Source organism: Nycticebus coucang, chromosome 16 (genome assembly GCF_027406575.1).
Source record: "Nycticebus coucang isolate mNycCou1 chromosome 16, mNycCou1.pri, whole genome shotgun sequence".
Taxonomy (NCBI): domain Eukaryota; kingdom Metazoa; phylum Chordata; class Mammalia; order Primates; family Lorisidae; genus Nycticebus; species Nycticebus coucang.
Genome location: NC_069795.1, coordinates 81,543,738 through 81,557,657, shown reverse-complemented (window position 1 = coordinate 81,557,657; position 13,920 = coordinate 81,543,738). Strand labels below are relative to the sequence as shown.

At 38.3% G+C, this 13,920-nt stretch overlaps 1 non-coding gene across 1 annotated transcript; it reads right to left on the bottom strand.

Moving 5' to 3' along the window:
* Positions 1-13,178: 13,178 nt before the first annotated feature.
* LOC128568207 (U6 spliceosomal RNA) lies at positions 13,179-13,285 on the bottom strand. The gene has a single exon (XR_008375030.1). It is a non-coding gene; the product is annotated as a U6 spliceosomal RNA (small nuclear RNA).
* Positions 13,286-13,920: the final 635 nt, after the last annotated feature.

Here is a 13,920-nt window from a genome sequence, read left to right as displayed (position 1 = left end):
ATGGTGTCTATGAGGACGAAAACTATGAAGTGGGAAGCGATGATGAGGAAATACCATTCAAGTGTTTCATCTGTCGCCAGACCTTCCAAAACCCAGTTGTCACCAAATGCAGGCATTATTTCTGCGAGAGCTGTGCGCGGCAGCATTTCCGCACCACCCCACGCTGCTATGTCTGTGACCAGCAGACCAATGGCGTCTTCAATCCAGCGAAAGAATTGATTGCTAAACTGGAGAAGTATCGAGCTGCACCACGGGGTGGTGCTTCTGATTTCCCAGAAGACACCGATGAGATTCCTATTCTCATTACTTAAGTTTCCTACAGTTCACAAATTTAAAAATAAATACTTTATTCTCATGGAAAAAAATAAAATGAACCACTACTGCTGATGGGCCCTCCCCAGCCTCTCCTCCAATCAGTGGAGCACCTAATGGGCCTTGCAGAACCCTGAGCTTCAGGACCACAGGGGTGGAGAAAGGGAGACTTGAGAAAGACAAACGAACTAAAGCTTTCATTTCCTGAAGGGGAAATCTAAAGTCTCAGATCACATAGAAATTCAGTGATTACACTGGATAAATGAAAGGCTAACCTGACATTATATCAGCATAAAAGACAAGAAAGATACTGACCTATTCACCATCAAAATCTAAAGTAACCTCAGCCCAGGTCTGGCTTGCTATGATTGAAAAATGATTCTTCCCTCCTATATCAAATTTTATTTAGAAGATGAACCACAGGCTTGGTGGCAAGGCAGAAAGAGCAGTGAATGAACTGGTGGTCAGGGAAAAAAATTGCAGTTTTATAATCTCTCTTGAGGCCAAGCCCTTTATCTGCATAAAAGGGTTAACAACCTCTGACCTGCTGAAAGACTTGGGGCAGGACCCCCCACTCTGCCCTGAGCTCTGACGACCCCCCAATCAACCGCAAGAGACGGCGCTTGATGCAAAACGCAAGAGGAGTTTATTCCAGCATGCTGGGTCTTGACTCACAACTCTTTTAGGAGCCGAGAAATCAAGCCCTGAACAGCAGTTTTTACAAGCTTATAAAGGCAAAAACCACAAAGTAGGGAGGGGTAGCAGACATAGCAGGGGCTTTAGGGAGGGGCAGCAGACATAGCAGGGGCTTTAGGGAGGGGTAGGAGACATAGCAGGGGCTTTAGGGAGGGGTAGCAGATATAGGGGCTTTTCCAGATAAGAAGAACTCTGGTTCATTACTCATCTATCTTAAGACAAGATCAGCAGTCAAACATTTGCTTAGTTTTTTTCTTTCAGAACCAGTTACCGGTTATCTGCTTCAGCTCGGGGCTATTTCCTAGGACAGTTACAAAAGGTCACATTCTTATGGTAGGGGGCGAGGGGTGCTGCTACATATCTGGTCCCCCCCCCCTTTGGATTTGGTAGTACTTTCCTTCACTGCCAGCCTCGCAGAACTGTGGTGAGACACAAGACAATGTTTTTAATCTGTTAACATTTAAGAAAAGGAAAATCCACCTTACTATTTTTTAGTGACAAAATTGTCAGTATGTCTGCAGTATGCAGAACATGATTAACAAATATGATTTTATCATCTTCTCCTGGCTACTACTTTAATTTTCACCTTACTTGGTGGGTGGCTGCTTTTTCCAAAGCCAATAATAAAATCAAGTAATCAGAACGCTTGGCATACCATGTTATTCTTTCAGAGACCCACAGTTTGTGCCCCCTTGAAAATAGTGTTTTAAGTTTTGTTTTGTTTTGTTTTTAAACCCTGCCTAGCCAACCCGTCCCTGTCTCCTTCTCCTGTCTCGCTGTGGACACTCCATGGAACTGTTTGATGGGCCCAGCTGCAACCTAGCTCTTCATAGCAGAGGGATGCCTGTCAGCCTCTCCCTCCCCCTGGCTCTGCTCCAGCCAGTCAGCCCTCTCCACCACTCTCTCAGCTTCCAGGCAGCTGGAACAGGAGGCTGGAAGTCAGTGCAAACTGTGCTGCCTGGCTGTTTGGTCTGTCACTAATGACAGCTCCTGCTGAATCGTGACTCAATAGTTGTACCTTTCCTTCAAAACGGTCTAAGTGAGAGAAAAGAAAAGGCTGTTCTGACCTCTGGTCTAAATTCCTCTGGTACAGAATGAGTCTCTTGACAATACTATTGTGTGTGGGCGGGGGGACTTTCTCACTGCCCCAGAAGGTTCACTGACAGATCAACTCAAAATTAAAGCAGAATAGTAAGAAAAAGAGGTTTATTTACCCTGCATTGGGGAGAATCACAGAGTGATTACCCAATATCCCCAGAGGGTCCAGAAATTTATATACCCGACTTTTATAGGGGAGGGGAGATGAGAAATGTAGGTAATTCTGTTTAGGAACAGTAATAGATGCTTGGGAGAACAAATGGATGGGAGAAACAATAACTTGTAAATTAACTTAAGAAACAGGTATTATATTTAACATGATTTTGGCCCGGTCTAGTTGCATTCTTCACCTTTTTTTCCTGAAATATATTGAGATAACAAAGAGTGGAAGAGAAGTCATGGGTTTGTATGGCGTATGCAGATAGAAGGAAAGCCCCTTGCAAAGTATATTGATCTCTAAGGGCCTTTAATTCAAAATACTCTTAATTTACCAAGGAGTCATATTTTGGAATGAAATTTCCTGAGCTCCTTCACTATGTTAGGTGTGGTGGTGAATCAACAGGTGGCAAGCAGAGCAGAGAGCAGGAACTGAATTGTGGGTAGGAACAAAATTACAGCTGATGTTCCTTGGAGGGAGCATACTTAGTAAAAAGTACCCAGTGGCTGTAACTGACCTAGCGCTCATTACCATCTAATTAGCATAGCATGGGTGGAGCTCTGTGAAGGATTCTGAGAAAGAGGCATGTGTAGAAGGAGAAACTATTATCTCCCCTCCCCCCGCTGTTTTGTAACCTGTGATGTGCCTATTCTATAAGCCCAACCTGTTAATTACTCCATAGGGCAGGCAACAACCAATCTTGCCGGGGAAAATGTGCGCTTATACAAGGCAGTGTGTGCTCAGACTCGGGGTCTGTCTCCACTCCTGGAGACTGACCCATTCTTCTCTCTCTGGAGTATTTTCACTTTGTGCCACTTTCTTCACTATATTCATTTTTTCTGTTTGTGTAAAATTGCTTCTTGTCTTTCATCCCTCCATCATCAGCAGCACGCAGTAGCAATACTCATTCTTGTCACTAGAAGCTGAGTTTATGGCAGGAATCCAGGGTGAGTAGAGAAAAAGGGTCATCCCAACACCAGAAACAGAAGAGGAAGGGTTTTTATTTCAGCCAGAGGAGCTGCTGCAGACTAGAATCCAAAATGGTCAGCTCCCAAACCAGCTCTTCTGTCCCTGTTTTTTTATTGGACTCACAGGTAGACAGACAAAGGAAATACCGTATTATTTGTCATTGGAGGTATCAAATCATGTGCAGGATTTACAGAAGCAGAAGAAAGAAGCAAGCGTTAGTTTCAAGGACCCAAGAAACTAAGTTTTACAAATTATTAACGCTGGGTCCTCATGGGGAGGACCTAGCAGGAGTGTTTTGGGTTTCTTGAGAATCATTTTTGTTTTGTTTTGTTTTATTTTCAAGTTAGAACACATTCTCCCCAGATATCCTCTCTCAAGACCAGGAAACATTCACACAGACCTAGCAGAAGGAAATTAGGGAATTTCTTCAGGCCCGTTAATCTGACCTTTGAATTTATGGAAAGAACTGTGTTTCTCTGGGGAAAGTAAGAAGAAGCTGTTTCATTGCTGCCATTTAGTTGTTGCTAAATGAAGATAATAATATAAAAATATAATATAAATAATTAATAAATAAAACATAAATAAATAAAAATAATATAAAAAACAATATGCATAGCATTTGAACTCTTTAAGAAGAAAGGGGAATGCTAGAATGTACCCCAACATTATCCTGCTCCAGTCTGTACCTTTGGTTAGAGACATTGCTCGTTGGTAACCTGACCTACTTCTCTCCCACTCTCTCCTTTGGTTTCTCCCCTCTTGGGAACTACTTGAAAACCACTAATACCAACATACTGGTTTGCAGGGATGTAGAGGCAAGTGTGCAGAGAGACTGGCTGTACTGAGACAGCCTGGTCCAACTCACCATGGGCTGGGAACAAGTGGCAGTTGGGGCAGCAGAAAGGCTTCAGGGCTAAATGCTGGAAGCACTACCAGCTCTCCTGGTCAGGCTCTTCTGGTCACAGTTGCCTTTGAATTCACTGCCTCTTGGGAGAATCAACAGATAGCTGAGACAGCTGGCCCTTTCCTTTCCACCTGTCATGGCCACTCACATTGTTTTCTCCACTCACATTGTTTTCTCTTTCCTTTTTTCCCCTCACCCTCTCACTGTAGGTTTTCTAAACACTCTCTCAGTTTACTTCTACTCTTCCCTTTGCACTTATTTTCATTCCTTATCTCTCTTTTTCATTTGTCAAAATCATTTATTCCCTCTTTTTAGGTACACCTTCCCTGACACCAGCCTTCCCTTCTCATTCTCATGTTTATGGATAAGATATAGATTTTATTTTAGTTTTTCCTTTGTCCCCCCCCCCGAATTGATATTTTAAAAATGTTTTTTTTCCCTTAAGCTTGTATTTGCTTTTTATGTTTTCACTGCTTATGTTTTGCAGTTTCACTTTTGTCTCCAAAGTGAATGCTCACAGATGCCAGGTAGCTTGAGACATACAAAGCACATTACCAACTGTTTCACAACAGTGAGGGAATAGATTTGTCCTAGATGGTTAATGAAAGCTTCAGGGGTGGCAGTTGCTGGTAGCACTAACTCTGCACTCATAATCTTTTCTGATAAGCATGCCTTCCAGGAAGATAAGAGAAATCAAAGGCTGCTTTTTCAACCTTGTAGATTTGAAGTCTGTTAGTGCCGTTCCTGGTACATGACATTTTTGCTCCCTTCCAGATGAAAAAGCCTGAGCCTCAAAATCAAATATTTTCTCACTATTTCCTCAGGCTCCCTTAGCAAACCCTCACAGACTAAAAACACCAACTTCCTAAGACAGAATATTTTAAACATAGAAGGATCAATGAACATTTTACCTGAACAAGTGTGGTTTTGTGGATCTCAGCAACTGTCATAGCTAGTGCAGCTTGACTTCGTTTCATTTATTGCCTGCTCCCCCCAAATAGTCATGAACATGAATGTGTATGGAGTTCATCAATTTGCTGCAGGGATGCACTGTAAATATGAAAGCCTAATGCAAAATTAAAAGTTTGCAGGCCAAATCTAAATGCCATTCCCATGACCTGCAATTCTAAAAGTCTGGCTTTGATCATTTACGATCCACGTATATTTATTTCTTTCATATGACGTACCACAAAAAGCAATCATAGACCATCTACATTATCTCTGGGCTTTCAGAAGATCAAGATGGAAACAAATCATTCCAGAATTCATTCTAACTCCAGGAAACTATAACCTTACATAACTTAGACACAGTAGAACCTCAATAGTTGACCATTTCCTTACTTTGACCATCTCCTTAAGTTGACTTAATTTTTATAGACCAGACATGCACCACAAGTAGTTATCAGAACGGTAGGCCCAGGTCCTTATGTTGACCGGTTTGTTACAGTACCTGGGGTGGTCCACTTACAGAGGTGTTACTGTAATTATTCCTGGAAGTTAATAGATTATCAAATATATAATGTGAATATTATATATTACCTATTTGTCACCACACAGAACACCAAGGCTATGGGTAAGTAAAGCCAGTCACCTAAATGCCCTAACTTCAAAGCAAGTTCTTGTAAGATATTGTAAAACAGTCACATAAAAGATATCTTGGCAAAGAACTTGGGGAAATAGTATTTCTAGGAAAACATGAGGAAGTTAAATAGGTAAAACAGAATCAAAGCAGGAAACAAATAGCTTAATTAACCTTTTCTTCATAATCATTGCAGCTTAATTTTTTTCTCATGACCAAGGGACCATTAAACCTATTATAATCAACAGCCTTCATTTTTTAAAAAATGCTTTTAATGTCTTTCATGTTCTGTTCTTTTACAAGCCATTAATTCAGTAATTCATACATTTATTCATTAAGACAGGTGGGAATGGAGCTTGTTGGGAGACTTTTTACATAGTCCTGGAGGGCAGAAAAAGATGGTGATATTGCCTCACAACCAGGTTCATTTTCTGGCTGCCCATCAGGAAACAAATACACTGAGACATCTGGGCTTACAGCAGAGAGAAGGCTTTATTCTGCAAAGCACTAAATGGGGAGATCAGAGGAATTTCTCAATCTGCCTCTGAGAGTTTGGGAGATAAGGTTTTTAAAGACAGCATGGCTGGAAAAAGTCTGCTAATTGGCTGAGGGTGGAACCACAGTGAAGCAGAAATTATCTTCTTTGCTGACCAAGTTCTTGGGTGAGTGCCACAAGACCAGTTGATTCAATTCCTAAATACAGGCTGCTGGTCTGGGTGGGCCATGTGACTCCTGTAGCAATTGTAGGAAAGCAAACTAGACATCAGCTATGGCTGTGTCCTTGCAAAGTTTCGGCCTTTGCCACAGTTCTCGCCTTGCACCCCTTTATTAATTTGTAAAAAGTGGTTTCAATGAGATTGAAGTAATCATTATAGATTGAGAAAAAATAACTTGGACAGAAATTGAAGTAGAATTATGATTCGATGGTACATGAATCATTGAGGAATATGAAAAAGAGGAGAATTGAAATCCCACAAATCTAAATTAGATTCCTGGATGAATGACACTTCCCAAGAGTTGATATGCTTATGTATTATGAACTTTATGTTTTAAAACTGTTTTGGACTTATAGAAAATTCCAAAGATAGTACAGAGAGTTCCCACATACCCACATCCAGTTTCCCCTGTTATTAACATCTTACAGTGATATGGTACATCAACCAGCATTATTGAATCAATATCGATACATTATGAACTGAAATCCATACTTTATTCATATAGCCTTAGTTTTGACTGTAATGTCCCTCTGGGAGAATGAAGTGGGGGAGCAGATTCACTTGTGAATTAACATGAGAGGCAGATATTATATTTAAAATAATATGGACCAGGTCTGGCTTTCCTGAAACATATTACAATAATAGGGAGAAAAAGAGTAGTCAATTACTCTTTTGATGGGTAAGTCTGGTTATGCAGACAGAGGGGAAGCCCCTTCTTTTATCTCTAACAGCTTTTAATTCAAAATAGTCTTTATATCAAGGAGTCCTGTTTGGGGGTAAAATTTCTTGAGTTCCTTCAGGAGTTAGACTCTACTCCTTTAAGAGTGGTGTTTCTACATATATTATTTGGAATTCTGCATGGACAATATGTCTATTCTCCTTCATTTATTACTAACTTTATATGCTAGGTCATAAACTATTTTTTTTTTTTTGCACAAATTGTTCTAGCTTTGACTATTAGATGTACTTTCAATTAGTTCCTGTGTCTTTTTACATACTGCTATCGTGGTTTTGTTTTGTTTTATTCTGAAACTATCTTAATTTCCAACACTACAAGATTTTCCACATCTTATGTATTTCCTGCTCAATCCTAGAATCAATCATTTCTCTAAGAAATCATGGTTCCTTTCACTGGATAATGGTTTTGAAAACCATTATCCAAAGCCCAGAGTTGGAATGCCAGGTGTTCTCATTGCTGCTTCTAGATGATATGGATTAAAGTGTGTGCTGTAACTCTGTGCACCTATCTTTAAACATCTGTGTCTACATTAAACTAAACATAAGTTTATGCCGATGATTCTGACTCTGATGCATTACCACATGAATCGTCTTAGCCTCCTGTCATTGCTTATCTAAATAGTGAAAAGTATTGGCTCTAAACATCAACCATCAATTTACTTAATTGCTCATTTCTAGTACACGTTTAGCCATTGTATAATTGGTAACTCATATCTCCATGGAAAGCAGCTTTATCAATTAGAGTCCAGTGCTTGTGTTCTGTTTCCTATATCTTTGGTCTTCAGGACTCTATTCATTTCCAAAGTTACTTAGCTCATCATCTTATCCTCCGTCCTCATACTTTTCAGTGATTCATAAACATGTAATATGCACTGTGACCTTCACAAGTGTTCCAATGGGAATATTCTGTTACATTCTGCATTTTGCTTCAAGATCCCTCAAACTCCAAAATAATTTTTAGTATTTGCATATATTAACATTCACTGTTCAGGCCATAAATTTCTGTGGGTTTAGACAAATGTATAGTACCATGTGTCAATCATTACAGTATCATACAGAATATATTCACCATCTCCAAAATACTCTGCACTTCACCTATTCAATCTTGTCCACTTCCCTCTAAATCCAAGGTGATCATTGACCATTTTATCATTTTCATCATTTTTATTTTTCCTGAATGTTATATACTTGTACTCATACACGTTGTAGGATTTATAGACTGACTTACTAAACTGAGTATTATGATTCACCCATGTCTTTTCCTGGCTTGTGAATTCATTTCTTGATGAGAACTTCATTGTAATTATTTTTCCTTTTTCTCTATAGATATGGTGTTTCCCCCATCCCCAGCTTCTTTCAATATTTTTTAACTTTGTTAAGTTTGAATGTGATATGCCGAGATATAGTTTGTTTTTTTCATATTTATTTTACTTAGTGTTCTCTGAGCTTCCTGGTCTGTGGTTTGATGTCTGTCATTAATTTGGGGAGGATCTTTGCCAATATTATTCCAAATATTTTTCTGCAGCATACTCTCTTCTGTTATTCCAATTACCATATATTTTTTGAAATTTTATCATGGTTCTTACATGTTCTGTTCTCTTTTATTTTTTTTATTGTTGAGGATTCATTGAGGATACAAGAAACTAGGTTACACTGATTGCATTTGTTGGGTAAAGTCCCTCTTACAATCTTGTCTTGCCCCCAAAAGGTGGGGCACACACCAAGGCCCCATCCACTCCTTCCTTCCCTCTCTCTGATCTTCCTTTCCCCATCCCTCCCTCCTTCTTTCTCTCTCTGCTCTTCCCTTCTCCCAAACCCACCATGTCCTTATTGTCCTCATATCAAAATTGAGTACATAGGATTTATGCTTCTCTATTCTTGTGATGCTTTACTAAGAATAATGTGTTCTACTTCCATGCAGAATAATATGAAGGACGTAAAATCTCCATTTTTTAATGGCTGAATAGTATTCCATGGTGTACATATACCACAGCTTGTTAATCCATTCCTGGGTTGGTGGGCATTTAGGTTTTTTCCACATTTTGGCGATTGTAAATTGAGCTGTAATAAACAGTCTAGTGCAAGTGTCCTTATGATAAAAGGATTTTTTTTCCTTCGGGGTAGATGCCCAGTAATGGGATTGCAGGATCAAATGGGAGGTCTAGCTTGGGTTCTTTGATGGTTCTCCATACTTCCTCCCAAAAAGGCTGTATTAGTTTGCAGTCCCACCAGCAGTGTAAAAGTGTTCCCTTCTCTCCACATCCATGCCAGCATCTGCAGTTTTGAGATTTTGTGATTTGGGCCATTCCAATGGGGTTAGATGATATCTCAGGGTGGTTTTGATTTGCATTTCTCTAATAATTAGGGATGATGAGCATTTTTTCATATGTTTATTAGCCATTTGTCTGTCTTCTTTAGAGAAGGTTCTATTCGTGACTCTTGCCCATTGATATACGGGATTGTTGGCTCTTTTCATGTGGATTAATTTGAGTTCTCTATAGATCCTAGTTATCAAACTTTTGTCTGATTCAAAATATGCAAATATTCTTTCCCATTGTGTAGGTTGTCTATTTGCTTTGGTTGTTGTCTCCTTAGCTGTACAGAAGCTTTTCAGTTCAATTAAATCCCATTTGTTTATCTTCATTGTTGCAATTTCCACAGCAGTCTTCTTGTCTTTCCCAGGTCAATATCTTCCAGTATTTTTCCTATGCTTTCTTTGATGATTTTTATTGTTTCATGCCTTAAATTTAAGTCCTTTATCCATCTTGAATCAATTTTTGTGAGTGGAGAAAGTTGTGGATCCAGTTTCAGTCTTTTACATGTGGATATCCTGTCATTTATCCCAGCACCATTTATTGAATAGGGAGTCTTTCCCCCAAAGTAAGTTCTTGTTTGGTTTATCGAAGATTAGGTGGTTATAAGATGTTAGTTTCATTTCCTGGGTTTCTATTCGATTCCAAATGTCTATGTCTCTATTTTTGTGCCAGTACAATGCTGTTTTGACCACTATGGCTTTGTAGCACAGCCTAAAATCTGGTATGGTGATGCCCCCAGCTTTATTTTTACTACTAAAAACTTCCTTAGCTATACGGGTTTTTTTATGGTTCCATACAAAATGCAGAATCATTTTTTCCAAATCTTGAAAGTACGATGTTGGTATTTTGATAGGAATGGCATTGAATAGGTAGATTGCTTTGGGAAGTATAGACATTTGAACAATGTTGATTCTTCCCATCCATGAGCATGGTATGTTCTTCCATTTGTTAATATCCTCTGCTATTTCCTTTCTTAGGATTTCATAGTTTTCTTTATAGAGGACCTTCACCTCTTTTGTTAGGTATATTCCTACGTATTTCATTTTCTTTGAAACTATGGTGAAGGGAGTTGTGTCCTTAATTAGCCTCTCATCTTGACTGTTGTTGGCGTATACAAAGGCAACTGATTTGTGGACATTGATTTTATATCCTGAGATATTACTGTATTTTTTGATGACTTCCAGGTGTCTTGTAGTTGAGTCTTTGGGGTTCTTTAAGTAAAATCCTGTCATCAGCAAAGAGGGAGAGTTTGCCCTCCTCTGCTCCCATTTGGACTTCCTTTATTTCCTTGTCTTGCCTAACTGTATTGGCTAGAACTTCCAGCACTGTGTTAAAAAGTAATGGTGACAGAGGACACCCTTGTCTGGTTCCAGTTCTAAGAGGAAAAGCTTTCAGTTTTACTCCATTCAGTCAAATATTAGCTGTGGGTTTGTCACAGACAGCTTTAATCAGTTTCAGAAATGTGTCACCTACACCTATACTCTTCAGTGTTCTAATTAGAAAAGGATGCTGGATTTTATCAAATGCTTTTTCTGCATCTATTGAGGGGATCATATGGTATTTATTTTTGCTTCTGTTAATATGGTGGATAACATTTATGGATTTGCATATGTTAAACCAGCCTTGCATCCCTGGGATGAAACCTACTAGATCATAATCTATGACTTTTTTGATGATAAGCTGTAATCTATTGGCCAGGATTTTGTTGAGAATTTTTGCATCTCTATTCATGAGTGAGATTGGTCTGAAATTCTCCTTTTTAGTTGGGTCTTTTCCTGGTTTTGGTATCAGGGTGATGTTTGCTTTGTAGAACATGTTGGGGAAGATTCCTTCCTCCTCAATTTTTTGGAATAATTTCTGCAGTACAGGAATAAGCTCTTCCTTGAAGATTTGATAGAATTCTGGTGTGAAGCAATCTGGATCAGGGCATTTTTTTTTTTTGTTGGGAGCTTTTTTATTGTTTCTTTAATCTCAGTGCATAAAATTGGTCTGTTCAGAAGCTCTATTTCTTCCTGGCTAAGTCTAGGGAGAGGGCGTGATTCCAAATATTGATCCATTTCCTTGACATTGTCAAATTTCTGGGCATAGAGTTTCTGGTAGTATTCAGAGATGATCTTTTGTATACCTGTGCCATCAGTTCTTATTTCCCCTTTATCATTTCTGTTTGAGGTTACTAGAGATTTTACTTTTCTATTTCTAGTTAGTCTGGACAAAGGTTTATCTATTTGGTTTATTTTTTCTGAAAACCATCTCCTTGTTTCATTAATTTTCTGAATGATTCTTTTGTTTTTAATTTCATTGATCTCTGATTTAATTTTTGAGATTTCTTTTCTTCTGCTGTGTTTAGGCTTAGATTGTTCCTCTTTTTCCAATTCCATAAGATGGCTTGTGAGTTTATTGATGTGCTCTCTTTCTATTTTTCAAATGTAGCCATCTAAAGCGATTAATTTTCCTCTCAAAACTGCTTTTGCAGTATCCCACAGGTTTTGGTAGCTTGTGTTGTCATTGTTGTTATGCTCAAGGAAGTTAGTGATTTCCTGTTTTATTTCTTCTTGCACCCAAGTTTCATTCAACAGAAGGTTGTTTAATTTCCATGCCTTCGTGTGGAGTTGAACATTTTTGTTAGAGTTGAGTTTCACCTTTAGTGCCTTATGGTCTGAGAAAATACAAGGTAAAATTTCAATTCTTTTGATTCTGTTGAGGTTTGTTTTGTGTCCCAGGATATGATCAATTTTGGAGAATGCTCCATGGGTGATGAGAAGAATGTATATTCTCTGTCTTTGGGATGGAGTGTTCTATACGTATCTATCAAGCACAGTTGTTCTATGGTCTCATTTAAGTCCTGTATATCTTTGTTTAATTTCTGTTTACAGGATCTGTCCAGATCTGTAAGAGGAGTGTTAAGGTCCCCTTATCATTATGGCATTATAGGATATCATAGTATTCAGACTGAGTAAGGTCTGTTTAAAAAATCTGGGAGTATTTAAATTGGGTGCATAAATATTTAGAATTGAAACATCTTCTTGTTGTTTTTCTCTTGACCAATATAAAGTGACCATCTTTGTCTTTTTTGACTTTAGTTGCTTTAAATTCACATGTATCTGAAAATAAGATGCAATTCCTCTTTTCTTCTGAATACCGTTTGCCTGAAAAATTGTCTTCCAACCCTTAACTTGGAATTTTAATTTGTCTTCTGAAGCTAGGTGTGTTTCCTGTAGACAACAAATGGGTGGCTTGTGTTTTTTAATCTAGTCAGCGAATCTATGCCTCTTCAGTGGGGAATTCAAGCCATTAACATTTATTGAGATAATTGATATGTATGGTAGTGTCCCATTCATTTTATTTTGTGAGAGTCCATTGCTTAGTTTTATCTTTTGCATCAGTGTGGAAGTTAGGTTCTGTCCTTTAATTGCTGAGTTCTTACTTTGCTGTTGATCCATTGTGATGGTCAGTGTGTAGAACAGGTTGAAGTATTTTCTGTAGAGCTGGTCTTGCTGTGGTAAATTTCCTCAATGTTTGTATATCGGTAAATGATTTGATTTCTCCATCAATTTCAAAACTTAGCTTAGCAGGATATAGAATTCTGGGCTGGAAATTGTTCTTTTTAAATAGATTAAAGGCAGGTAGAGAAGTCTGCAGTCACCCTGATGGATTTGCCCCTGAGGGTCAACTGGCACTTACTCCTGGCAGCTTGAAAAATATGGAACGCTTCACAAATTTGTGTGTCATCCTTGTGCAGGGGCCATGTTAATCTTCTCTGCATTGTTCCAATTTTAGTATATGTGCTGCTGAAGTGAGTACACTGTTCTCTTTTTTATTTTATTCTTTTCTTCTCTTTGCATTTCTTGGGAAGTCTCTACTGATTTACCTCCAAACACATTGATTCTTTCCTCAGCTGTGTCAAGTTCTGGGTTAAGTACATCAAAGAAACTCTTCATTTCTGTGATAGTATTTTTTATTTGTAGTATTTCCCTTTGATTTTTTCTTAGGGTTCTCAACTCTCTGCTTAATTGTATCCATCTGTTCTTATATGTTGTCTATTTATTCCATTAGAACACTTAAATTTTATCAGTGTATATTAAGTATTACAATTTTAATACAGCTTTTTTTCCTTTCTTAAAATGTGTATACATTTTTTGGCACCCTCTACATTCTATTTTATATATTAAATTTGAGATTAATACCAAAAATTGGATATTGTACTAGCAAAAGAATAGTTCATCTTTTTGTCTGCCATTTCCTCAACTATTGCCTATAACTGTAGAATCCTTAAAAAAAAAAAAAATAGGCCATTTAATCCTGTAATGCATATCAGAAGAGAAAACTTTGTCAGCCTGTTGAAGAATTGGGTTACTCTATTGATTTAGTTTTAACTATGCATGCAAGTTGGTGTGGCTAGTGTTGGCAATAACTTTGTGAAATTCTATGGAATAAGT